At 39.7% G+C, this 25,691-nt stretch overlaps 1 protein-coding gene across 8 annotated transcripts in view; it reads left to right on the plus strand.

Annotated features, from left to right (window-relative positions):
* The window catches only part of PTPRG (protein tyrosine phosphatase receptor type G), a 745,385-nt gene that overhangs the window by 30,402 nt on the left and 689,292 nt on the right, over positions 1-25,691 (plus strand). The gene's annotated exons all lie outside the window — the stretch shown is intronic.

A 25,691-nucleotide genomic window follows, 5' to 3' on the forward strand; every position in this document is an offset into this window, starting at 1 on the left:
ACTAAGTCTCTTTCCCTCCCAAAGAAAGTGAGTAATGTGGTGTGTGAGTATAAGGGGGAGGGGAATGTAAAAATTTGGCCTGTGTTACACTTGCTGCTCCACACCCAGAAAATATGTTCTTGGCTCATGCTGGAGAGAATTCTCTTCTCTTTCTGATAAGCTAGAAATGAATTACGGTATGCTGTTTTGCCAACAGCCTCAGTTCTTTTTACAGTATGGACCACTTGATCCAGCATACTCTATAATGTATAGTAAAGCAAGGAATCAATAAAGCCATTAGCCAGCTCTCTGTCTAGTGAGAAACATTGATGAATCAGTCCATATTTCCCCTGGGTCTATTTAGTGACTTATGTCAGAGGAGAAATAAGTAGTATAAACAAAAGTCTGACCCTGTTCGAGCAGCTCTCGTTCCTGCGACTGTAAAGCAGATAACAGCAGTGTGCCTCTGTTTTTTGCACCCTAGTACTCCCCTCTCCTATGCAGGTATAGAGCAGCACAAATCTGTGCTTCTCTTCTCTGTGGTTTTTGGGCCAGTTTTGCAATACTTGCAATTATGAATACAATTTTACAATAGCTGTCATTTCTAAATTTAACACTGAATGACAAGACTGCATTTCCCTGGAGCTCTGAACTTAGTGGTTCTTCAAATTTCATTTGCAGACCAGCAGCAAACTATAGCAGCCACTGAACTCTTTGCCCCCTACTTCTGTTCCCATGACAAGTGAAAGTCCCCTTGCTTCCTTAAAACACCTTTTATGACACAGAAACTATACATATTCAGCACTGGAAAGAGCAAAGCTTTCATGTTTCCCCTGGTGCAGTAGAGACAGCAGTCCTTACAGCAGGAGAAGGGAGCTCTCAGTCCTCCATATACTGAGGAACTATCACTTCTTCTGTGTCTCCCCATTGGCTAGGCTGCCTACGGCTGGTGGGATTTTTAATTCATAGCTTCACCATTCCTGTCATATGGTCTGCTGGTATACGTAATCAGTTAGGTTTACCTAATGAAGAACTTCCCTTATGGCTTGGTATCTGTACCATCAACCAGGTAATGAGTCTGTCTGCAGATCTTTCTGAGCCATCTGAAATACAAAAAATATAGGATGAAATTCAGTGTTGCATGAGTGAACTCCCATTTGTGCAATACCATTTTCTCTTCCTTTTCACACAGCCCTAGTTAGGACTTAATCTCTCTGTTAATTCCTATATTAGTGGGTATTGGATTATAACCTAAGTACAACTTGGCTGATTGTAATGGTGAGAGGATAAATGTACAGGCTTGGTTTGAATACAGTTGGCCCTCTCTATCTACAGATTCTGCATCTATGGAGGTAACAATCCACAGCATGAAACTATTCAAAGAAAAAAATCCAAAAAGCAAGCCTTAATTTAGCCATTTTCTAAATAAGAGACACCATTTTACTACACCACTGTATATAATTGGACTTGAGCATTCATGGATTTTGGTATCCATGGGGAGAATCATGGAACCAGATCCCAGCAGATACCAAAGGCCCACTCTATCTCATCACGTTGGCACCATTTTCATGCCTCATTCTCACAAGATGCTTGCAGATTGGGATTGCAGTTTAAACATGTCATTGAAGCATTCATAAACACAACATTGAACAAAGTGGGGCTTTTGTTGTTATTGCCATCAAGTCAAATTTGACTTTAAATCTATGAATTATGAACTTTTAAATAGATAATTATTTATTCAAATAAATTATTTAAAATGGTCTTTAAAGTTAACTTCTTGGAGTTTCTTTTTGTCTCCCAGAGCCTGCATGGCTAAGGGAAGAGCAATGGCCTCTGCCTACATGGATATCCCTATGAACCATCTAAACTGATAATAATTGTAACACATTGATAACATGTAGACATATGACTCCAACATCATCATTTTTTCTTCCTCCTGTTTGATTGTTAACACCTTTGCCTGATGAAGAAGAAAGTTGAGCTTTGAAAGCTTGCATCGTGTATTTCATGCAATTTGGTTGGCCAATAAATGTATCACTGTTTTGTGGATTTTGGATGTTGTTGTACTGTAAATGAGAGACCGCCTTAAATCCCTGGTCATTAACTGCCCTACTCAGATTTTGCAAACTCTAGACCATGGCTTCCTTGATTTAAACAATCCACATGTAAGTGCGGTTTCTCTCTTGCAGCCTTCCATTTTACCAAATTGAACCTTTTCCAATAAGTCGTGTCATCTCATGGTGTGGCCAAAGTATGACAGCCTTAATTTAATTATCTTCTACTAAGTAAATAAGCATAGGTTTGCAATATAAAGTAATCCTTTTAACACCAGCTAGAAAAAGTGATAAGAAATAAAAGAAATGTATTTTTGAATCAAATAGCCACGTGCTTGTTGAATGGGGTATAACACTGAAAAGCAAATATTGGATTCCTAAGTGAGCATTATAATCTATGTTAAAACGGTGCTAATGGGTAGAGTTGCGCAGAGTAAGATAGAAAAATTACCTTTTTTGAAACAAAACAAAAAGCTCACTCTTAGGCCACTGAACTCCCCATTGTCTAACTATGCTACCACAGTTGTAATGTATTTGTAACAAATGCTGACTCGAGAAGAATATAAAAACAGTTCAGTGTATGAAGCAGCCAGGGGTTACAAAGACAATAAATTATCAAGTGAAACAGTACTGTGAAAATGAATAGCACTGGGCAGCAACAAGAGACACCTGGAAAGTCAGAAAGAGGAAATGGATATCAATGTCTTGCAGTAGAGTATGAAGGTTGGAGACCAGGGTTCAACCCTCGCTCAGCCATAGAAACCCACTAGAGCAAATCACACTATCTCAGCCCCAGAAAGGCAAAGGCAAGCCCCTCAGAACAAATCTTACTTAAAAACCTAATGATAGATCTGCTTTAGAGTTGTTGTAAGTAGGAAAGGACTTGAAGGGACACAACAACAAGAGGAGAGACAAAATAAAGTAATAATTGCTGTTTCGGTCCATCACAAAAGAAAGAAAAAGACTGGGTAGCTGGAAAAACTTGATGTTTTTAAGAGCACATACTTAAAACTGTTTGACCCAACTGCACAGCCTTTCTTTTATTGCTTTTCCTGTGTAGTAATGGCTGAGTGAGTCTTTCTGTGAGGAAAGTGGGACAGGCAGGCCAGGGGCCCCTTTCGTAAAACACAAAGTATAGTGCTGTGATTCCACAACTAACAGATATGGTTCCATCCTATAGAAAGTTGGAATTTGCAGTTTAGAGAAGGGTATTTGGAATTCTCCAGCAGAGGACTCCAGTGCCTCGCCAGACTACACATCTCAGGATTCCATGAGCTGGAGCAATGGCAGTTAATTGTATGGTGTGAAAGTACCCCAGGTTTTTGTTTTTTTTTAAAAAAAGAAGCCAGTGTTCCCTCTAATGCAGTGGTTCCCAACCTGTGGGTCGGGACCCCTTTGGGGGTCGAATGACCCTTTCACAGGGGTCACCTAAGACCATCGGAAAACACATATTTGCATGTAGCGATGAAAAATAATTGTATGGTTGGGGGTCACCACAATATGAGGAACTGTATTAAAGGGTCACGGCATTAGGAAGGTTGGGAACAACTGGTCTAATGGCTAGCAGCAAGCCAATGTCATCTGTATTGGCCAGCAATGAAAGAGAGTCTGCTTCATGCTTCCAGAGATCAACATGGTGATATATATGGTGTTATACTCCTCCCCCCCCCCCAAATAAATGAAGATTAGATAGGTTTGAAATATAGTTTGAGTGTTCCCTATCTAAGGATGTGGTAGTTTAGTGGTTAAGATGCTAATTCTGACTATTGTAAGATTGGAAAGTTGGCAGTTTGAGGCCAGGGTGCTGCATGATGAGGTGAGCTCCCATTACTAGCCCCAGCTTCTGCCAACCTAGCAGTTCGAAAGCGTGCAAATGCAAGTAGATAAACAGGCCCCATTTTGGTGGGAAGGCAACAGCATTCATGGCATTCATGCTGGCCACATGACCACGTGGGCTGTCTTCGGGCAACATTGACTCTTTGGATCAGTAACAGAGATAAGCATCTCCCCCTACAGTTGGTTATAACTAAACATTCATGTCAAGGGACTACCTTTACCTTTATCCCCTATCTAAAATACTTGGAACTAGAAGTGTTTTGGATTTCAGATTATTATTAATTTTTTTTTATTTTGGATACCTAAAGGTGGGATCCAAGTCTAAACACAAAATTCATTTATGTTTTATATACATATTATACATGTAGTTTTATACAGTGTTTTTAATTGATTGATTGATCGAAATTTTATTTATATACCGCCGTTCCTATGATCACGGCGGTTTACAAACAGAATAAGATACAATACGATACAGGTTACAAATATAATACAATACGAATCACAGTTTAAAAATCAAAATTAACAGCGAAAGTCCTTCATAAAAAACCATATACTACTATACATCATTAAAATCCATCATTAACCAATCAAGATAATAAAACAATCTAAAAATACAATAAATAGTATACAGGAGTAAAACAGTAATAATTTTGTACATGCCACAAAGTTTGTGTACCACCAGAAAGTAACGGTTTCAGCCAGCCATTGTTTTCGGTTTTGGAGTATTTTGGAATTTGGAATTCTGGGTAAGGGAAGACTCAACCTGTATTTCATGAGCAGGTCTAGGTAAGCAGAAAAAGCACTGAGTAAAAGAAAGTGGTTTCATTATTATATCTATATTTTAAAAATTATTTTGCTATAGCATGTTTTAAAGGGAGATCAATCTAAAACTAATAGATCTGTGAAAACATAGAATCAGAAACATATTATAACTTTCCAGAGATGAGGGGGTGAATGGAATTTACTCTTCCAGTGTTCCTTTCATACTAATTGTAGATTGCATAGGAAAAAGAAAAGCTAATTGGAGAATATTTTCAGGTACAATGGCGAGGAAGGAAATGCAAATATTGGTATGCCCACGCAGTAACAAATCCCTCTAATTCTTTGTTTAGTGGTATAAAAAGAATCCCACAATCCCTGCAGGGGTACTTTGCTTTGTGCAAAGCAAAATATTTCCAGCCACTGGGAAGTATTAATATCCTGCCAAGCAGAAGGAACCAGTCCCCTGTATACCAAGTTTTCATTTTTAAGTAGGCATCATGATGTGTTAAATATTTAGGTATTAATATTCCCTCATGGCTGGATCAGTAATTTGAAATGAATTATCTGGCTCCTCAGCTGTCACAATTAGAACTAGACACGCTGAGGTGAAAGGGATCATCTGTTTTCTTGAACTGGAAGAAGAGGTGTTTGGCACACAAATGGAGTCATCCTCCCAATGAATTACCTATTGAAATCCATTCCAATTACTGTACCAAGTAGATTTTCCTCCTCTTTGTAATGAGATTTAACAGAGAAAAAAGAGGGAGGAGAGACAGCGAGGTGTCAAATGCCTGGAGCTCTTTAAGAAAAAGAAGTATGAGTTAAAAGCCAGCCTTTATCTTTCTTGAAGGTTCAGATAGTACAGCTTCTGTTTTCAGCATAAATGTCTATTTCACCTTTATGGCCTCAGGTTATTTCCTTTACTGACATATAACTATACATGCCTGTATCTCTCCTCAGAGCTACATCTAATGTCTTGCCAGGAATTACCAAAATCTTGCATAGACACAACCATCAGATTTGGAAGTGGGGAAGTGAAGCACATACGCTGATGAATGTGGGGTGGAATAAGCACATTCTGTGGACCCAGGACTCATTCATACTACATAATTATAGTGATATTATTACATTACATTTCTTAAACAAATGGGAGTGCCACTACATTTGACAGTTCTGATGAGAAATCTGTACTTAGGACAAGAGGCAACTGTCAGAACCGAATATGGAAAAACAGAATGGCTCCCAATTGACAAAGGGGTCAGGCAAGGATGTAATCCTATCACCCTGTTTGTTCAACGAATATCATATGAAGAGCAAATTCAGAGTTGGAGGAAGAAGGAGTGAAGATAGGAGGAAGGAACATTATTATTATTATTATTATTATTATTAACCTTTATTTATGAAGTGCTGTAAATTTACACAGCACTGTACATACAGTCTTTTTAGTTAGACGATTCCCTGCCCTCGGGCTTACAATCTAAAAAGACATGACACTGAAGGAGAAGGGAGTGGTGACGGGAAAGGGTAAGAGGTCCAGCAGTTCCTCTCTACCTCCAAGGCCTGGACCAAGGTAGATGGACTGGAGGGAGGGCTTGGCTTCATAATGGATGGTTAATCTTCTTCCAGGGGAAATACATACTCTCAAGTAGGATAATGCATATACAGTACATAGCAATACAGGAAATGGTTTGATAAACAGGCACCAAAAGAACATCAAATAGTAAGTGACAATTATGCAATGCCTGGGAAGGCTTCTCTGAACAGGATGGTTTTCAACTCCGTTTTGAAGCTGGTTAAAGAAGTGATGGCTCTTGCTTGTGGGGGAAGAAGGTTCCAGGAGTGAGGGGCAGCAAGTGAAAAGGGGCGAATCCGGGATGGGGCAGAGGAAATCCTGGGCTGAGACAGTAAACCTTGACTACCAGAACGGAGGGCCCTAGTGGGAAGGTGAGGAGAAATAAGGTCTGATAAGTAAGGAGGGACCAGTCCATGGAGGGCTTTAAATGTCAACAGCAGGAGCTTATACTGAATGCGGAAAGGGAGGGGGAGACAGTGAAGGGATGCCAACACAGGAGAGATGTGGGCAGTGCGGTGGGTGGAAGTGATGATGCGTGCAGCTGAATCCTGGACAGAGATTAAAGGATGGAGGTGAGAAAGAGGAAGCCCAACCAGGAGGATGTTACAGTAATCAAGTCGTGAGAGCACTAGGGCCTGGACCAGGATCTTGGCAGTAGAGGCGGAGAGATATGGTCGAATTTTGGCAATATTGTACAAAAAGAATCTACAAGCCTTGGCTGTGGTCTGGATCTGAGGGATACACGACAGAGAAGAATCAAAGATAAAACCAAGACTGCGGGCTTGCTGGACTGGTTGAATAGAAATGTTGTCCACAGAGACAGAAAAGAAGTGTTGAAGGGTGGGCTTAGGAGGAAAGACAAGAAGCTCTGTCTTGGACATGTTGAGCTTCAAACGCCGATGGCGCATCCACTGCAAGACGGCTGTGAGGCAAGACGAAACATGCTGTTCAAGCCTTGGAGAAAGGTCAACATCAACAATTGATATGCAGACAACACCATACTACTAGTGGAAACCAACAACAACTTGGAACAATTACTTAGGAAGGTCAAAGAAGAAAGTGCTAACACAGGCTTACTGCTAAACATAAAGAAAACAAAAATAATGACCATGAAAGGTTTACATAAAGTCAGCCTAGATAATGAGAGAATCAAAACAGTTAAAAGATTCCCCACAACTTGATGAATCAAACATTGAATAAAACATTGATCAGAATGGAGAATGCAGCCAAGAAATCAGAAAATCACCAGGAATGAAAGAACTAAACAAGATCCTAAAGTGTAAAGATATACAACTGAGCACTAAAGTCAGCCCAAGCCATTGTATTCCCCATTACCATGTAAGAGCTGGACAGTGAAGCATGAGTTTCTCAAAAACAAGTTATGCCAGACTAATCTGATCTCCTTTTTTAGATAAAATTACCAGCTTGGTAGATGAAAGGAATACTGTGGATATAGCATATCTTGATTTCAGTAAGGCATTTGACAAGATCCTCCATGCTATTATTACAAGCAAGCTAGTCAAATGTGGCCTAGATGATGCAACTGTTAGATGGATTTGTAATTAGTTGACTGGCCGAACCCAAAGGGTGCTCAAACAATGACTCCTCTTTGTCTTGGCGAGAAGTGACCAATGGGGTGCCAGTACTATTCAACATCTTTATCAGTGACTTTGATGAATAGAGGGCATGCTTATCAAATTTGCAGATGACACCAAATTAGAAGGACTAGCTAATTTAGTAGGTCTAAGGACTAGGGTGATGATGGTGGAAGACTCAGAGTGAATCCGACTGAACACAGGCTAGAGCTCACTGGAAAGCCTATGCCATGGAAGTGGTGGCAGCAAAGAAACTATACTTCTTTGCCACCATTGTGTATGTGTAGTGTCATCCAATGGAGCTGTTTTGAGTTGCCAGGGGCTTTTTACATTCTGGCCCCCAAGAAAGACCACTCAACAGCTCTCTGAAGAATCCTGAGTTCTGTATTGTAGTTTGTTGAGGTACTGGAGTGCTCTGACTTAGAATTCTTAAATTGCTAATCCCAAAATTTCATAGGATGGAACTGTGGCAATTACAATGGAATAATAGTGCTATAGTTCTATAGTATCAATAGGGGTCAAGTGTGGAAATCATGTGATCCACTAGATAGTTTGGACTAAAGCTTCCACAGTTCATCAGCATTTGCTATGCTAACTAGGGTGTCTGGCACTTGTAATCAAACAGTGCCTGGAGGGCTACATGAATCTCATCCCTGATGCAGACTAACAAATGATTTTGGGTTTATCCAAGTGCTTCTGATTTCAGTGGCCAAAAAGCCCTGCTACCTTGAAACCAAAGTTAAGGCTCACATCCTCAGACCCAGGACATTAGAAAATAAGGGCAATGTCTTAATAAGCATGTCCTGATATCAGTAATGATGCTGCATCATAATATAAATTGTGCTTGGTTGCAGCTTCTTCTCCATATCATGACACTTTCTCTTGTTCCTTTTGGCCTATATCCAAATGGGGGATGCAGAGTGCTTGGGGTCAGCAAAGATGCCCCACTTCTCTTTGTCCTGGAGTGCTTGACAAAGCACCTGAACCTTCTTACCACATTGCTAAGGGAATTCTGTGTTTTGGTACATTCCTCTTTTTTGAATACTGTATACACCTTCTCACTACTGTTTAACCCATTCCCTCATATACAGATTTAAGCAAGGAATTAGCATGATTCAACTTTTTTGTTGTTAACCACCCTTGAGTCAATGTCAACTCATGGTGATGCAGAGCGATTATCTCTTTGCATGTAGTGCCCTATACGTCATAGGTTTTTCTTGGTTTTATTTGCACAGAAATACATTATTTTTTATGTCATATTCCCATTTTCTGTGATGATGTTGATGTAGACTGGTAACTCAGAGACAAAACAATAGATTCAAAGCCCCTCATTTGAATTCTACCTCTTCTGTGAATTCATTAGGGGACTTTGGGAAAGATACTCTCCTTCATCTTTGTTCCTTAAGCTGCCATATAGGGAACACTAATACCTTGCAAGATTGTTGTAAGGATTTAATCTAAATCAACGGTTCTCAGCTTTTGCCTCTTCAGATGTTGTAGATGTCACTACCCAGAAGCCCCAGCCAGCATACCCAAGTGCTCAGAGTTTCTGGGAGTTGAAGTCCCTAGCATCTGGATACCCAAAGCTTGAGAACCATTGCTTAAGATAGTAAATGTGAAACACTTGCCATATTATGACTTCATATTAGGACAATTATGACTACAGTTTTATCACCACCATGTGCTTTATACTTATAAAGTCCCATGTTCAGTTCGTGGCATATGCTGTTTAAGAGGTTCTGTTAGGTGGTGTCATGAAAAACTCTGTCTGAGTTTCAAATGCTACAGAACTGCTGCCAGTGAAAGTATAAAAAAATTGGTCTGGAAGGCCAATTCTCCAAGCTCTGGTATAGATCCAGTGTTGTCTGCTTAAAAAAGCAGTTATTCCTGCACTTTTATCTGTTCTTGGCAGATTAGAAAATTCACGACGTGTGCTCCAGAATCTAAAGGACCGAGGGACTATCTTCCCACATGAGTAGATACTGGTACCTTTTTAATTAAAGGTGCATGTGCATATCAAGAGAAGACACTCTGCTTAAATTAGATAAGCCGAATATGACAGTATAAAAAGAGATTCACCAAGTAAAAGGTTATTAAGCTACCCTGTAAAGTCAATACACATCTCTAAAAATTGAGTGCTGCTAGGATCTTTAATCTTGGTACAGTAAGCCATTTTCTCCCACTTTATTGCTATTATGAAAGAAACCTTTCTTTGCCTTTAAAGATAAATAGTCTTTGTGTAATTTGACTTCAAGGTATGCAGTTGTTAAAGGTGGAGATCGCATCCTGATACATTGTCTGCTTTTTTTCCATTGCCTGATATTGACACAATTTAAAGTGCCTTTACAATTGCAGGCCCTTGCCAGTCTCATGATCTTAAGGAGATCGCTTTTGGGTCTGTAATGATGATCACTCTATAGATCTTGTCAGTGAGGCAGGATGGCCTCCTTTTGCTTGCTTCTTGTCAAGGTATACACAGTTAATTGCTCATCAGAGTTCTTCTTTTTTGCAGTCTACGTTGGGTAGAGTGTTCTTTTCTGATGTCGTTTCTTTTTACACTGCCAGAGGCTTTGTGTTAATGGAGAATCAAGAATGTGGCAGGTTTAAGGTTTGTCAGTGTGTAATCTCAGATCTGTGAAAATGTATTTTAGTATGGATTGTGTTTTTAATACTCTATTTTTAATGCTAAGGTATTTTAATGCTGCTGAGAAAGAACTGGACAAATGGTAAATAATTCTAAATATATGTAGATTATTTTGCATTTGAGCTCAGTATTCTTTGGAGAATAGCTTCTGAATCCCCCAGACAGCATGACTAGTGACTAGACAGTTGTGAAAGCTATAAGCCAAACAACAACAACAACAACAACAACCATATAGCTATTGTTGAAGGCTGGCATCTGCTTGGACCTACCTGTATAGTTAGGTGTCAGCATGACAAAAATGGCCATGGGCACATCTGTGGGGTGGGAAAGAGAGAAAAGTCAAAAACAGTGGTGACAGAAGGAATCCATGGACTCTGAGCTGCTACAGTGGACCCTTGTTATACGCTGGGGTTTGGTCCCAAGGTCCCCTGTGTATAACAAAATCCGTGTATGCTCAAGTCCCATTAAATATAATGAGATAGCAAAATGGTGTCCCTAATAAAAAATGGAACATCAAGGTAAATTTATACTTCTTTGGAACATTTTCAAACCGTGTATGCTTGAATCCGTGTATAAAAAATCCGTGTATAAGAAGGGCCGACTGTACTTTGTCCAGGGCATGACTTCAGTAGTGGTTGGGGTGTCCTAACAACCAGGTTGCTCTGGAAAGGATGGTTTGGAGAACAGCTGGTCCTGTAAAGAAAATCCAGTGGATTGTTTTTCTCTCTTTAATATTCTTAGATGTGTGTATGCAGAAGTAACACAGAAAATGCATTTAGAAAAAACAAGCTTGTTGGAGAGAGCTGTAGTACCTAAACAAACTGGAAGCCCCAGGATTCCACAGGATAAAGCAATGATAGGCCTTTTGAGTGGAATTGTACTGCTCTAATTGTGTTGTGTGAAAGGGCTCATGTTTTTTTTTAGGTGTTAAGTGACACGTCCATGCAGTCTATACTTAAGATTGAAGAGATTTCAGCAAACTGTGTCTTTCTCTCTCTTTGTGTAAGCCTGGGCTGAAAACTTGTTTGCAGCATCCAGAGAACCATATGGGAACTGCCATGTATCTGAGGCTGAACGTACTCAGTCTCATAGCATATGTGACTTTGAGGGTGTGCCAGTTTAAGAAATCTTCATTCATTTCATCCCTGTGTAGGAAAAACACAGATTTAATATCACACCTTTCTTCAGATGGTTAATGGCAGAATCAGAATGTTAATCTTTGTCTTAAATCTTTCTGTTAGTCCCAACTAGAACACACCCATTCAATCAGTGGTAACTTAATAGGTCAACATTCTTGTAAGTTCCATTGAATTAATGAGTCTATTCTAGATGTAACTAGTAATACAGTTCATTAATACAGTGTCTTTCTTTGCTCTCTCGCTTAACAGAAATTATTTTATGAATCTACTGCCTTTAAATAAATATTTACATGATAGTTTATAGCAAGAAAGAAAATACTGTAATACCATGATTATAAAGCCAATAAAAAAACTAAATTGATGAAACAGAAAATAAAAGATAACAGCATTTAAAAATTCTATGTATGCATAAAAGTCCAGTAGACATTTTAAAAGCTCCAATCCCATTTTAACTTCAGGCAGCAGATATCCAATATCATGTGTAGCTTTGCCCTCAGTGAGGCCTTAACTATTTGGCTATTTCAGTAATATAATGTAGTCAATAGACTAATCCATGGAAATTACAAGTTTCTATAAGCATTCATTTGTATAAAAATTGTTTTGTTAAAAGTGTGATGTAGTGGTCTAAGTGTTTGATTATGACTCTATAGACCAAGATTTAAATCCTGGCTTGGCCAGGTAAACCCACTAGGTGACCCTGGGCAAGTCACACTATTTCAGACTCAAGAGGAAGGCAATGGCAATGGCAAACTCCCTCTTGCCAAGAAAATTTCATGATATTTTAGACTTAGGGTTATGATAGCCACTCTGATAGCCTTGGCTGAAGTGCGGGGTATAAATTAAATAAATAAATAAATAAATAAATATTATTATTAGTCAGAAATGATTTGAAAACACACAACAACAACAAGTTAAATTTACTTTCAGTGTAACTATGATTAACAATTGCATTTAAAAATATTTATTTCTTATTTTTAGAAGAGCACTCCATATGGATTTTGATCTTTCAGGCTCCTTGGCAGTGAATGAGAAGCACACTATTTACATAGCGGATAGGCTTTTCACCAGAGGGAAGCTATTTTAATTATTATTCATTGGATTATAAAGTAGAAAAACCCCCATCATTGTAAAATCTTTGATGGAAACAATCTCACTCTGCCATTTGGGAAGCAGCAAACATTCGTGCTCCTGCAGAATGTTTTCTAAAAAGACTGAAGTGCCAAATGAGGTTATGCAAAGAGAGGTATTATTTTTCCCTCAGACACTCAGTGGCCTTAATGAAAGGATTCTAATTAGCCCTGCTAAAAACTATCTGTGCAAATCTCTGCGCTGTAGAGAAAAGAATGGACCTTCAGAATGAGTGGCAGGTTTTTTCTTCTTGAGTGGTCTCTGCTCCTTTTATAATCTAAACTTCATTCCTTGTGATCCTTTTGTTTACTTGTTTCGGTGTGCACTGCTTTATTATGGGTTTTTTTAGGACACTGTGACATTATACTACATTGCTGAGCATAGCTGTGGCTCCCAGTAACCACCTTGAGGACTCATTGTTCTGCTGTGATAAGTCCTGCCCATGGCCATTCCAGTGGTCTTGAAAGGGTGGGGGGGAATTGAAGTGTCTGGCTATGTTCATCACCTGGGTTGCATACTGCTGTTCCCCATAGTCACATGCAGACTGAGGATGCCAATACCAACTGGGGTCCTCCAGAGGTCCCAGTAGATGTTTCGATAGGGGTGTTATCACAATGCCACATTGAGTCCTGTGGGGAGAGGCTTTGGCCATTGTGGAGGGAGGAAGAGAATACCAGCCTCTGTAACAACAAGAACACCCCCAAACAAACCAATATGCAAGTCTAATATCAAATTACATTTGCATATGTCACTAATAGAATGCCAGACTTTGTTTGACAATGGCTAATTTAATCAACACAAGGCACACATTTTATGTTAGTGTGTGTGTGTGGGGGGGGAGGGAAATTCAGCATCTTTGGGAGGAATGCAACAAGGATGATATGGAATACAGGGTTCCATAGTTAGGCATTATGGAGAGGAAGTATTAGCTGAAAGACAACTGATGACATTCACACACACTCTTGTTAAGATCTCTGCCTTGAGCCAGCTTGCTGGTTCGCCATAAAATTTGTGAAGAATATATTTTGTCACTGGCTAGTAGCAGTACTGGGGATATGCAACCCATAATAGGTTTCAGTGGCAGCATATAGTTCAAAATAGATTGCTCAGGATGAATAAAGGTGAAGGGTTATTGCCTTCTTATCTGTTTTTTAGGGCTGCATCTGTACTGCAGAAATAACCCATTTTGACACCGCTTTAACTGCCATGGCTCTGTGCTACAGAATTCTGGGAATTGTAGTTTTTGTAGCACCAGAGCTCTTTGACTACAAATCCCAGAATTCCACAGCACTGTGCCAGGTCAGCTAAAGGGGTGTCAAATTGGATAGTTTCTGCAGGTCCAGCTCCATCAGGGCCAGCCTGAAGGAAGGAGACTCCACCCTCCACAACTGCCATCTGCCGGCCTGAGAGGGAGTTCACCAGGCAGGTCCAGCTCAATCAGGACTAGCCTGGAAGAAGGTAGAGCCCTCCCTCCAATCCATCTACCTTGGTCCAGGCCTCCGAGAGAGAGAAGAACCACTGGACCTCATCCCCTTTCTCTCCACCATTCCCTTCTCCTTTTGTTTCATGTCTTTTAGATTGTAAGCCTGAGGGCAGGGAACTGTATGATTAAAAATAATTGTAAGCTGCCCTGAGAGCCATTAGGGCTGAAGGGCGGGATAGAAATACCTAAACAAATAAATAAATAAAAATAAATAAGTATGGATGCAGCCTTGGGTGTTTTTCGGGGGGGGGGGGGGTGGCAGCAAATAAACAGGTTCTTGAATTAGGTAGACATTTGGTCTGATACAGCATGACACTTCTAAATCTCACTTAAATATCTCTGGTGGAATGGAAGAGGATTCATTAGCTCATCTATAAGACCTTAACTCCAAGAACCCAGGATATTGAATGCTTCCAGCTTCTCTAATCTATATAGGAGAAATGTCTCAGAGCTCTCTGACTCCTGTGGCTGAATAAAACAAGTACTGATGGGAAGTTGAAGCTGGCATCCATAGTTTTTTGTGGGTTTTTTGGGTTATGTGGCTGTGTTATGAAAGAATTTATTCTTGACATTTTGCCTGCATCTGTGGCTGACATCTTCAGAGAATGGTGGCATGTCCACTGGTGCAGAGGTGGCAGTGCTCCTGGCTGAAAGGGGCAGTGCTTCCTGCTGGAAGGGGTGTACCCTGCCCTTTCTCGAGCGCCTTCACACAGCCTCTTCCTGCTTTCTTCCTCAGGGAGAACTGGGCTGGAGGAAGGAGGGGCGTGGAGGCGCACGTGGCTAGCTTGGCTCCTTCCTGTGGCCTGGTTCTCCCACGGAAAACTGGGCCTTGGCAAAGAGGAGTAGGGGCATGTCCCTTCTGGCTGGACATCCCAGTCCCTTCCATCCAGAGGCACAGGGGATGGTGCAGGGGGTTCATCTGGGTGTCACCCGGTGCAGTACGCACTCGCCACCCCCGCCTCCTTTAGTGATGCTACTGGCATGGAGGTGTGTGGGATACACACACACACCACCCACACACAATGTGAGACCCTTTGTTGAGAGGAAGTGATTTTCATGTTAAACTGTGTGTTGGTCTGTTGGTGAGTACTGTTTTATAGACTGCATGATATATAATCTAAGTTCACCATGGAGTTGTTTCTTTAGTTAAAAAAGGGGAGACACACTGGTTTCTGCAGATGCCTTTAGAGAGGACAGGCTGTTGATGTTTTTGATTATTTATTTACTTACTGTATTCATACCCTGCTCTTCAGCCAGAAAGGCTTTACATATGGTTACTTCTATGGGAGATTGTTCCTGCATACTAAATTATGATGTACATATTTATTGCGTCTGTTTGCAAAGCATGCATGGAACTGGCATGTATGCACTCCCTACTAGAATGGCACAGTGTTTGTGTGTTGGACTACAACTCTGGAGACCAAGGTTCAATTTCCAGCTTGGGCAAGTCAAATGCTCTCAGCCTGAGGGGAACAAATTTTGCCAAGAAAATTCCATGATAGGGTTGCTTTAGGGTTGCCATATGTCAGAAATGACTTAAAGGCACACAACAACAATGACAACTAATGACTTACTAATATTGAGGTTATGAAGAAATAAAATACATAAAAACAAATGATCACAACAAGGATGTTAGTTTTGCAGTATACCCTTGTGAAATCTCTCTTCCATCCACAAATTCCTAAATGTGAAGTAGCACCAAAATACCAGAAGATACATATGATAGATAAAATGGAAGGACAGTTGGAAGAGGGGAGAAAGATTTTTCCCCATCTAATACCCAAACCTGGGGTTGTCTAAGGAGGCTGAGAATGATAGGAGATGAAAGAAAACAGAGCACATTTAAACTGTGAAATTCATTGTCAACAGACATAGTATTTACTAGTAACTTAGATGACATTAAATAGGATGTCTCTGTTCTACTTCTGGATTCAGAAGCAATGGTGTCTTTGAATACCAGATGCTGGGGAGCAACAGTGAGAGGGAGCTCTTACCCCCATGCCATGCTTGTGGACTTCCCATGGGTGCCTGGTTGGCCACTGTTGGAAACAGCAAGCTGGACTAGATAAACTTTTGCTCTGATCCAGCAGGGCTCTTCTTATGTTCTTATGATGAGTTCTCAAAGGACTAATCAAAGCCTACCTTGCTGTGAAATGACATGAAATAGTCACTTATTCTAGAAGGGAGTTTGGCATTCTTTTCATCGTTCTACATCATTAAAAAAGAAAGAGGAAGAGAGTGGGTTGGGTGTTCTTCTGACACTTCAGGTGCAAAAATGTGCTGCAAGTGATACCATGGAATATTCGGAAATGACAATAGGTCAGAGATTTCCCGTCATGAGCTTTTTGATAGTGTTTTTATGCATGTGCTGCATCTTAAAATGTAGAGCATCTCTCTTGAGTTAATTTTGAATGGAATGGACAAGTGAATGGTGAAGGATAAGTGTTTCCTGAGGCAGGAATTGCACTGTATGTTGTATTCCCAGTCTTGATTGGTTATTCATTTTGGCCATTGATTTGGTGTTTACACCAAATCTTTTGAAGGACAGTCCTCTCAATTTCTTCATGTGCTCCTCTAACTGTTTGATAAAACCATCTCTGGCTGAGATCCTACCTGTTTGTATAGCTCTGTATGGTCAGCCCTCCTTATCCACGGATTCTTTATCCATGGATTAAAGCATCCATGGCTTGAAAGTATTAATAAATATGTATAAATTCCAAAAAGCAAAGCAATTTTTTGCCATTTTATTTGAGACATCATATCTCCCCTAATCCTCAGCTGCATGGCCAATGGTCAGAATTCTTGGGAGCTATATCCAGTGTGGAGCCATTCAGAGTTTGGCCTGATCCAGGAAGGCTGGAACCTTCTTACGTTCCCTAAATACTGAGCTAAAATTTGTGTCATATCTTCCCTTTAAAAAACAGTTTTGCTTCCTTTTTATACATGGCTTTTCCTTCTGAGTAGAGTGACAAAGCTCTGAGCAATGCCCATTTGGCGAAACCCAATATATCCTATGGTTTCTTATTCTGAGCTTTCAGGGCTCACTGATTTTATTGTTTTAGTTTTCTTCTCAACAGTGAGGCCAATCCAAAGTAAATAAATAGGTTAGTTTTTGTTGTTGTGTGCCTTCAAGTCGTTTCTGAGTTATGGTGACCCTAAGACGAACCTATCACAGGGTGTTCTTGGCAAGCTTCTTCAGAGAAGGTTTGCTATTGCCATCCTCTGAGGCTGAGAGAGCTCACCCTGTGGGTTTCCATGGCCGAGCTGGGATTTGAACCCTGATTTCCAGAGTCATAGTCCAATGCTCAAACCACTACACCACACTGGCTCCCAACATTTACCCCTTTCAAAAGTTAAAGCTGAAGCATTCAAAAATCTAACCAATGGTTGTGGGCTGCACTTTATCCCATCTTCATATTTTATTAAATTTTGGAAAGAATGTAAGGCTTCTTTTGCTATGATCCTTTTCCTCTTTCCTTCCAAGAGCCAGCTTTACACTGGGTGCATCTCCACTGTTGAAACAATGCGGTTTGACACCACTCTAACTGCCATTGCTCCATCCTACAGAATCCTGGGATTTGTAGCTTTGTGAGGCACCAGCACTCTTTGGCAGAGAAGGTTAAAGACCTTGTAAAACTGCAAATCCTGGGATTCGATATGGTAGAGCTACAGCCCGTATGACATTATTTCCACAATGTAAATGTACCCACCGAGATCTGATTGCCAAGCCCACTGACACACCTTCTGTGCACAGCTATCTGCTCTTCAAAGGATGCTGGTGCCTCCCACCCCCACCTTCCTTGCTTCACTGATTCCTGTAAGAAGCAGCTCATTAACAACAAACAGGTGCCCTTGCTTAGCTGTAGTCTTACTGCTGTGAGTCTTTGCTAATGAAGACTAGTCAAACAGAAATGGAAAGATCACAGTTTAATTTTAACATGTGGCCTTTAAACGGCCCAGAAACCTTTGGGAAGAGTGCAGGGCATGTTCAGTAGGGGAGATGAAAGAAATTGGTTGAATGACAGTACACTCAGACTTTTTTCTTCCTTGCCTCCTCCTTTCCCCAAGTACGTGAGCTGTGATAGACAGCAGTGTGTTGTCACTGGGGTAATATATAGTTGATAACAGTCCCTTCATTTGCATTGCTTTGCCTTACCTTGGTCTCTGCTTCCCCTCTCGCCACTGCCTGAAGCACACGTGTTGGGGAATTGGAAATGCAGTTTGACTATTGTATGTTGGCAGTAATCTTTCAATTTTCCCCCTCATAAAAAATGAGGCAGCAAACATGAGAAGCCAGTGATGTATGGGGCCATAGATGTGAATTGAATTTGCAAAGGGGAAATAGGATTTGGTTGCAGTTTGAACTGATAATGATGGGGCCCAAATGGATTTGTGATGGTCATTCATTCAGTCATTGCTTTCTCCCAACTGTGTGGCTTGGCAAAAGAGAAAGTTATATATAGGCAGGTAACTGTGAAAATAGAATAGGTTAGCTGGATGAGTACAAGTTAATGGCTAATAGCAAGTAATAGGTATGCAAACAACAGGCACAGTGACTAGCCTATTCCAACTGACTTGTATTAGGCTCAAGATAGGATTAAATGACTTCTTCACAGAGGAGGTATTTCAAGGGAGGAGAAAAAGGAACAGCTGGGGGTTATTGCAGATTGCAGTTTACTAAACCACACACAGACTTCCAGACAGAATGAAAACATATCTTGGCAGACATTTTAAGAATCTGCAGATAAGCTGTACCATGTTTTGGGGATTCTTTATTGCTGTTCATTATTTATAGAATACTTTAATGATAACAGGACACTTTGCAGATGGCCCAGGAAAGACAGCCAGTGGCCTGAACAGCTGACAGCGTAACCCAGCTAAATACAGTACACCAGGGAGAGTAGAAAGTGGCTGCATAGATCTGTCAGTTTCTGTAAGATTGCAAATGCTGCTTTTTGGAGCAATAATAGAGACCATCCCAATGGAACCACTTGGATTTAAAGCCACAGTCTAAAACCATAGCTCAAAGTGTGCTTATTGAAGAGAAACTCCTGCTGAATTTTGTTGGACTTATTATGGGGAGGAAAGCAAGAACTGGGTAGTTTCTAGGCCACAGTGGGCCCTTGTTATCCACTGGGGTTTGGTTCCAGGACATGCATCCTCCCATGGATACCACAATCCATGGATGCTCATATTCCATTAAATACAAAGGTATAGCAGAATGATGCCTCTTATATAAAATGGTAAAATCAAGGTTTTCATTTTGGAATTTATGAATTTTTAAAAATATTTTCAAGTTGTGGATGGTTGAATTTGTAGATAAAGAATCCAAGGATATGGATTGTATGTATACCCTAGATGTATTGTTGGAATTTGGTTTGGCAGTATTTTAACGTAACTTGAGAACATGAAATCTCAAGGATCACCTCATGACATATAATCCTGCTAAACTATTGCCTTCAGTACCTGCGATCCTGATGTACGTTGCTTCATTTTCAGAATTCAGATTGTGGAATGAAACAGACCATTTCTTTTGTGAGACTATGCAAATTGCTTCTTAGCCCCCACTTTTTCCCCCAGTTTCAGTGAGCTATGGAATCCCTTGTATTTAATTAGGCTTTTATTGTCAGTTAAAATTTTGTTTCCCTCTTACTTGTTCTTTGTTTCGTAGTGTGAAACTGATTTTAGTAATTTGGGCTATTTTTGTTGTGCCATTAATGAACTCTTTTTGGAAGCTGTTCTGAATTTTTTGATAGTTTAAAGAAGGGGATTGATATCTTAAAACATAATATATACATCCCTTTTGTAAAAGTCTGGCTTTACTTAATAAAGTTTTCGCTTTTTCAGACAGAACACTGTGTTGAGCAGGTTAAGCCAACAGTGTTAGGATAGGTACATCATTTTGCTGCTGCTGGGACTCTCCCAAATCTCTTGTTGGAGCCTCGAGTAAATCAGGGAATCCCAGTGCATTCTTATCAAGCCAGACTTTAATCACAAACACAATCAGAACACGGTGCCTCAGTTTTTTGAGTCATACTCTCACCCATGCTTTCAGAACAATACTATGCTGTGGAATATATTTTGGGAATTGTTTCTGTAACCATAAATATCTTGGATATTGTGCTAAGATTGATTTCTGCCACAATGCTGTGGTCTACCAGCAAAGGTTTTCACCTTGTTGTTGTTGTTGTTGTCATTTCTGACTTATGGTGACCCTAAAGTAAACCTATCATGGGAGTTTCTTTGCAAGATTTGTTCAGAGGTTTGCCATTACCGTACCTTCCCCTGAGGCTGAAAATATGTGACTTGCCCAGGGTCAGTTTCTTGGCTGACCTGTGATTCAAACCTGGTCTCCATAGTTGTAGTACTGAAACCACTGTGCCATGCTCACTCACCTTGACATATGGAATATTAGAAGCGGACAAGAATCTCCTCTCCCTGAGAAATTTTTTTTAGGGACTTAGGCTTCTGTTAAACTGCTGTAGTCCATATTAGGTTAGCTCCCTATTCTGCAGCTAAAGCAGGAATAGGCAGTGTAGTTTTCAAGTGTCTTGTGTATACTTTTTACTTCCTAAACAAGACAGAATCTAGTTTTTTTCAGCAGTGTGTCTACTTTGAAAGAAAGCACACTTTCCCACAAAAATGGTGAGATCCTGAACATTTTCATAGAATACAGTTGTGCATCAATTCTGCTAGTTCATTCAGATGTTCATGCTTAATTTATTGGAAAATTATACATTCTTTCAGTCTATTTTCTGATAGTTTGTCATGAAATAACACAAGGCTTTCTGTATATACTCCAAGTACTACAGTGTTGAAAAGGCACATTTGGGAGAAAATATTAGATTTGAGTTTGATGCAACTCTCTGTTATCAATCAAATGTCTAGAGACCCCAGGGTTGCCATTTAGGAATTTATATTTAAATCCAGTTACTTCTTTTAAAATAGTCCCTGTTTTACAGAAGATGATGAATCCTTGTTATGAGATTTCATTAGAAAATGTGAAGAAGAAAGGAAGAATAAATTAGTATTGCATGGAAATTTGAGATGTTGAGTTTTTGCTGTGTATTTCCTGCTTCTGTGGGCACAAAACTGTTATTGAAGCCCTGCTAGTTTGCAACCTGTATGTATTTCTTTGTGTATCTTGGCAATTATTTGTTTTCCCAATTAATAATGCTGATGTTTAGCATTATAATATTATGTCTGAATAGTTATTCTGCCCCCCTGCTGCATCATCCTAGCCAATCAGGGATCACTTAGTAAGAACGGTGTGTTTCCATTATGGTGTAGTCGACCACTTTTGACTGTGTGATGGCCTCGCTGGGGGCAATTTGCTGTACATATTAGAAAGGGATGTGAGAAATTATTGGAAAGCGTGGAGAAGTGAGCAATCTGTTGGGAGGCAAGAATGTTCACAAAACAAGCTTCCATATTTTAGCTCATTATTAGAATAAATGTATACTTTAGGTTTTGCAAAACGGCACTACTTAAGATAAGATAGACATTTGCTTCTATCTTGATTGCTAAGATAACTTTCCTGATGTTTTTGAGAGGTTCTAAAATTGTATTATCCCAAACATGTTGGCAGTTTATTATTTGAAAGGGTCTGAACACCTGATAAATCTGGGGCATAAGCCTACTGGTTAAGAAGGAATGGTATCAGCATAAGTCTTCATGTTGCTAACATCGCTTCTGATTTTTAGCCATTTTACAAGTTGCCTCCTGCATTGTACTTTATTTAATGACATAAAGGGCACTGTATTTTACTTAGTGGCATGAAGAAAAGATGTAATGTGATATAGGTCACTTTTCATTAGTTTATACTGTACAGTCAACCCTTTGTTTTTGTGGGGGAGCCGTTCCAGACACCGCCTCTGTGAAAACAGCGTTTTGCATATGTTCAAGCCCCATTGGCTTGATTGTAGGTGCCTGGCCACGGGAGGGCATGCACCTCAGGCACACACCCCATTATTTCTCTTTCCATTTGTCTCTTGCCCATAAGTGAGGGACGTGGTTTCCAAAACTGCAAGAATGGAGGGAGGACCATATTTGTATATGTAACACTTCCACTGAATTTCTGGAATGAGGAAAGAAATATAGTATGTTTAATAAGATTGTTTGCACACTTTTGGAAGATGATAATATGGTCCAAGGGAAGTTAAAGATAGTTCTGGTCATATCAAGGGGCTCCTAACCTGGGATGCCTCCCCCCCACCTGGGATGTGAAATGGAATTTCAGGGATTGTAACAAAGAGAAGTTTGTGTCCTTCAGTCATGAGACACTCAGCCAGTCTGCCTTGAAAAGTGGTAGTGCCTAATTGTGTTGGTTAGATAGTTATCTCATTGTTTATTTAATGAAAAAGATTGCTCAGTTTAGATTTGCATTTTATGCACTAAGATAAAAGCTTATTTTTTTAAAGTTCAATTTGTTAACACACAGTATAATAATACATTTTATTTATATACCGCTTTTCCAACAGACCAAAGAGGTTTACAAAAATAAATAATGACATAAACAACAACATTAGCAAATATACAACTAAAATTCATCCCCTTACCTTAACTAAATACAGTTAAATTAATCAAAATATGATTAAATTAATAACATTAAAGTCTATTAAGATATACCCTTGACCCAATATCAAATATACAAATACTGTATGGGCTTGCACAAGTCACACTCTTTCAGCCTCAGAGGATGCCAATGGCAAACCCTCTCTGAAAAAATCTTGCTAAGAAAACCCTATGGTAGGTTTTGCCTTAAGTTGGAAAGGACTGGAAGGCACACAAAAATAACAATAATATCATTTAACAGTTTGGATGAAATGGAAAACTTTACTTAATTATAGTTAAAGTGTAATCTCCTCTCACTAGAAGCAAAGATGACTAAACTGAGGCTATCGTATTTTGTACATATGAGATAACATGACTCATTGGAAAAGGTGATAATGCTTGATATAAAGTAGACGGCAGTAGGAAAAGCAGGAGACTGCACTAAAGATGCATTGATTCAGTCAAGAAAGCTGCATCCCTGAGCGGCAGGACAGTTGATGGCAGTTAATGGTCTTGGAGGTCTCACTTATAGGGTCACTATAAATTAAAGTTGATTTGACAGCAAATAAGAGAAACATAATTCCTACTTAATGGCAGCCTGAGTGAAGGAATTTTCTATATGAGGGGAAAAAACCCTAGCATTTTTCTTGGCTTCATATGGTTATCCAAAATGGCTCTGCATAAAAAATGGTGTTTTCTAGCAAGTGACCTTCTGTATATGATGCTGCAGGCAACATGTAGAAAAAATAGTACTCTTTGTAGGATAACGCCCAGAAGACCTGAGCCATGGGTGACTTGTTTCTCTATTGAAATCATAGCTCAAGGTTTGCTGTACCAAAATAAAATAAAATAGAAATGCTTAGAGCACCTGTTGGAGGTACAGGCTCTTCAGGATGTGGTGACTGATACTGTAGTTTCTCTGTCCGCTAACTGCACTACAGGTGATTGGTGCTGTGAAACCTGATAGCATCAACCATCTGTTCAGCAACCAAGATCCATATGCCAGCAGCAAACATTTGCCCCACTGTTGTGTGCAAGGATCTCAAGACTGAGACCAAAATAACACATTTTCTCACTGTAGAATACAACAGATCAGAACCCAAATCTGGGGTAAAGGAAAACCGGATTCCCTGCTCCCGTCTTTGTCTCTTCTGTTTCTCACTCTTCCTCCCCTTCTCTCTTTGTAACTTGCCTTACAAAATGATAACAGGCTATTGATTTCGCTAAGACACCTGCAAACCATTGTAATAATAGCAAAAAGGATTGTGCTACTGGGTAGGAACCATTTTAGCAAAATGTGCATCTGTTTCTTCATTAATTTCAAGCACAAAACACCCCATATGCTTATAAACATACTGTGAGGGGGAAAATGTTAACTCTCACCTAAACAAATTTTGCTTGCAAAGATTCTTCCCACCCTCAGCTGTTTGGCAACTTTGTTGAGGAATGAATTAACAAGGCATTATGTATCAGTCTACTTTTATTTTTTCTGGTGCTGCTATTTGTGATGTTTAACTTTTGAAAGTTTGCACTGTATTTGTGTCTGTTTCTTTTTCTTGCCTGTCTCAAACATGGTGCTAATTAAACATTCACTAATTAAACCCATTATGAGAAATACAAAGGCACAGAGACAAAAGAGAATCACCAAATGGTTTTGTTCAAATTAACCCCGTTCTCCAGCTGTTCCTTCTCCTTTTCTGTCTTTTGTGGCTGGAAAGTTGAAAAGGTCCCCATGATGATATGGCTGATACCTTTTGTGTGCAGAGCAGCTAGAAAGCAATCTTGAGTCAACAGGGAAGCAATATCTTCTTAGAGCTTCTGACTTATATTACTTTTGTGATCTCAGGTATGAAGGAGATAAAAAGGGCAAGAGGTTTAGTGTGGATTCTCTTGAAAGCATGTAGAGTTCTTGAAGTAGTAATAATGAGCAGATTAAAACTGATATTGGTGAGACTTACATGAGGGGGAAGTACATGATTTCAGCTTTTCTATGTTTCATTGAGCAAGGCAGGTTGCATCTGACTATCAAGAAAAGACCGGGACACTCTATGACAATAACAACAACATAATTCAAGATCAGGAAGGAATAAAAAGATGCTGGATGCAGCACACAGAAGGGCTATTTAAAAGGGATAACAAAATGAAGGGCATATGGATTGGAGAGTCAAATGAAGATGAACCCCAAATTCTAAAAACAGAGGTTGAAGCTGCAGTGATAGAAATGGGAAAAAATAAATCACCAGGAACAGATAATATCAAAATCGAATTGCTTTGATCCACATTAACAGAATCAGCATCAGTGCTAACTAAAATATGTCAACAGATATGGAAAACACAACAGATTGGAAACAATCAATATACAGTACATCCCCATCCACAAAAAAAAAAAAAAAGGATATACAAAAGACTGCAGCAACTATAGGACTATAGCTCTAATCTCTCATGCAAGCAAAATCATGCTCAAAATTCTGCAACGTAGACTCCGACCATACATGGAGAGAGAACTCTCAGAGTTGCAAATAGGATTCAGCAAAGAGTTACCTCATTGCAAACATACAGTGGGTAATGGAGCACACCAAATAATTAATTCCCAAAAGTAAATCAGCATAATAATAATAATAATAATAATAATAAGAAGAAGTTAATTTGTATTTTCCCGCTTCTCCCCACGGATTGAAGCAGGATTACAACCAAAAATCTCCATAGAGGCAATCATGTCTAAAATACATATCATAAAAACATCACAAAGTATAAAAATTTCATGTGCTTTATAGACTATAGAAAGCCTTTGACTGCATAGACCACAAAAGACTATGGAACACCCTTAAAGTCATGGGAGTGCCAACATATCTGATAGTCCTAATGAGGAATCTTTACTCAGGACAGGAGACTGCTGTCAAGACAGAATGTGGAGAAATAGAATGGCTCCCAATTGGCAAAGGGGT

This window comes from Sceloporus undulatus, chromosome 2 (assembly GCF_019175285.1).
Source record: "Sceloporus undulatus isolate JIND9_A2432 ecotype Alabama chromosome 2, SceUnd_v1.1, whole genome shotgun sequence".
NCBI classification, from domain to species: domain Eukaryota; kingdom Metazoa; phylum Chordata; class Lepidosauria; order Squamata; family Phrynosomatidae; genus Sceloporus; species Sceloporus undulatus.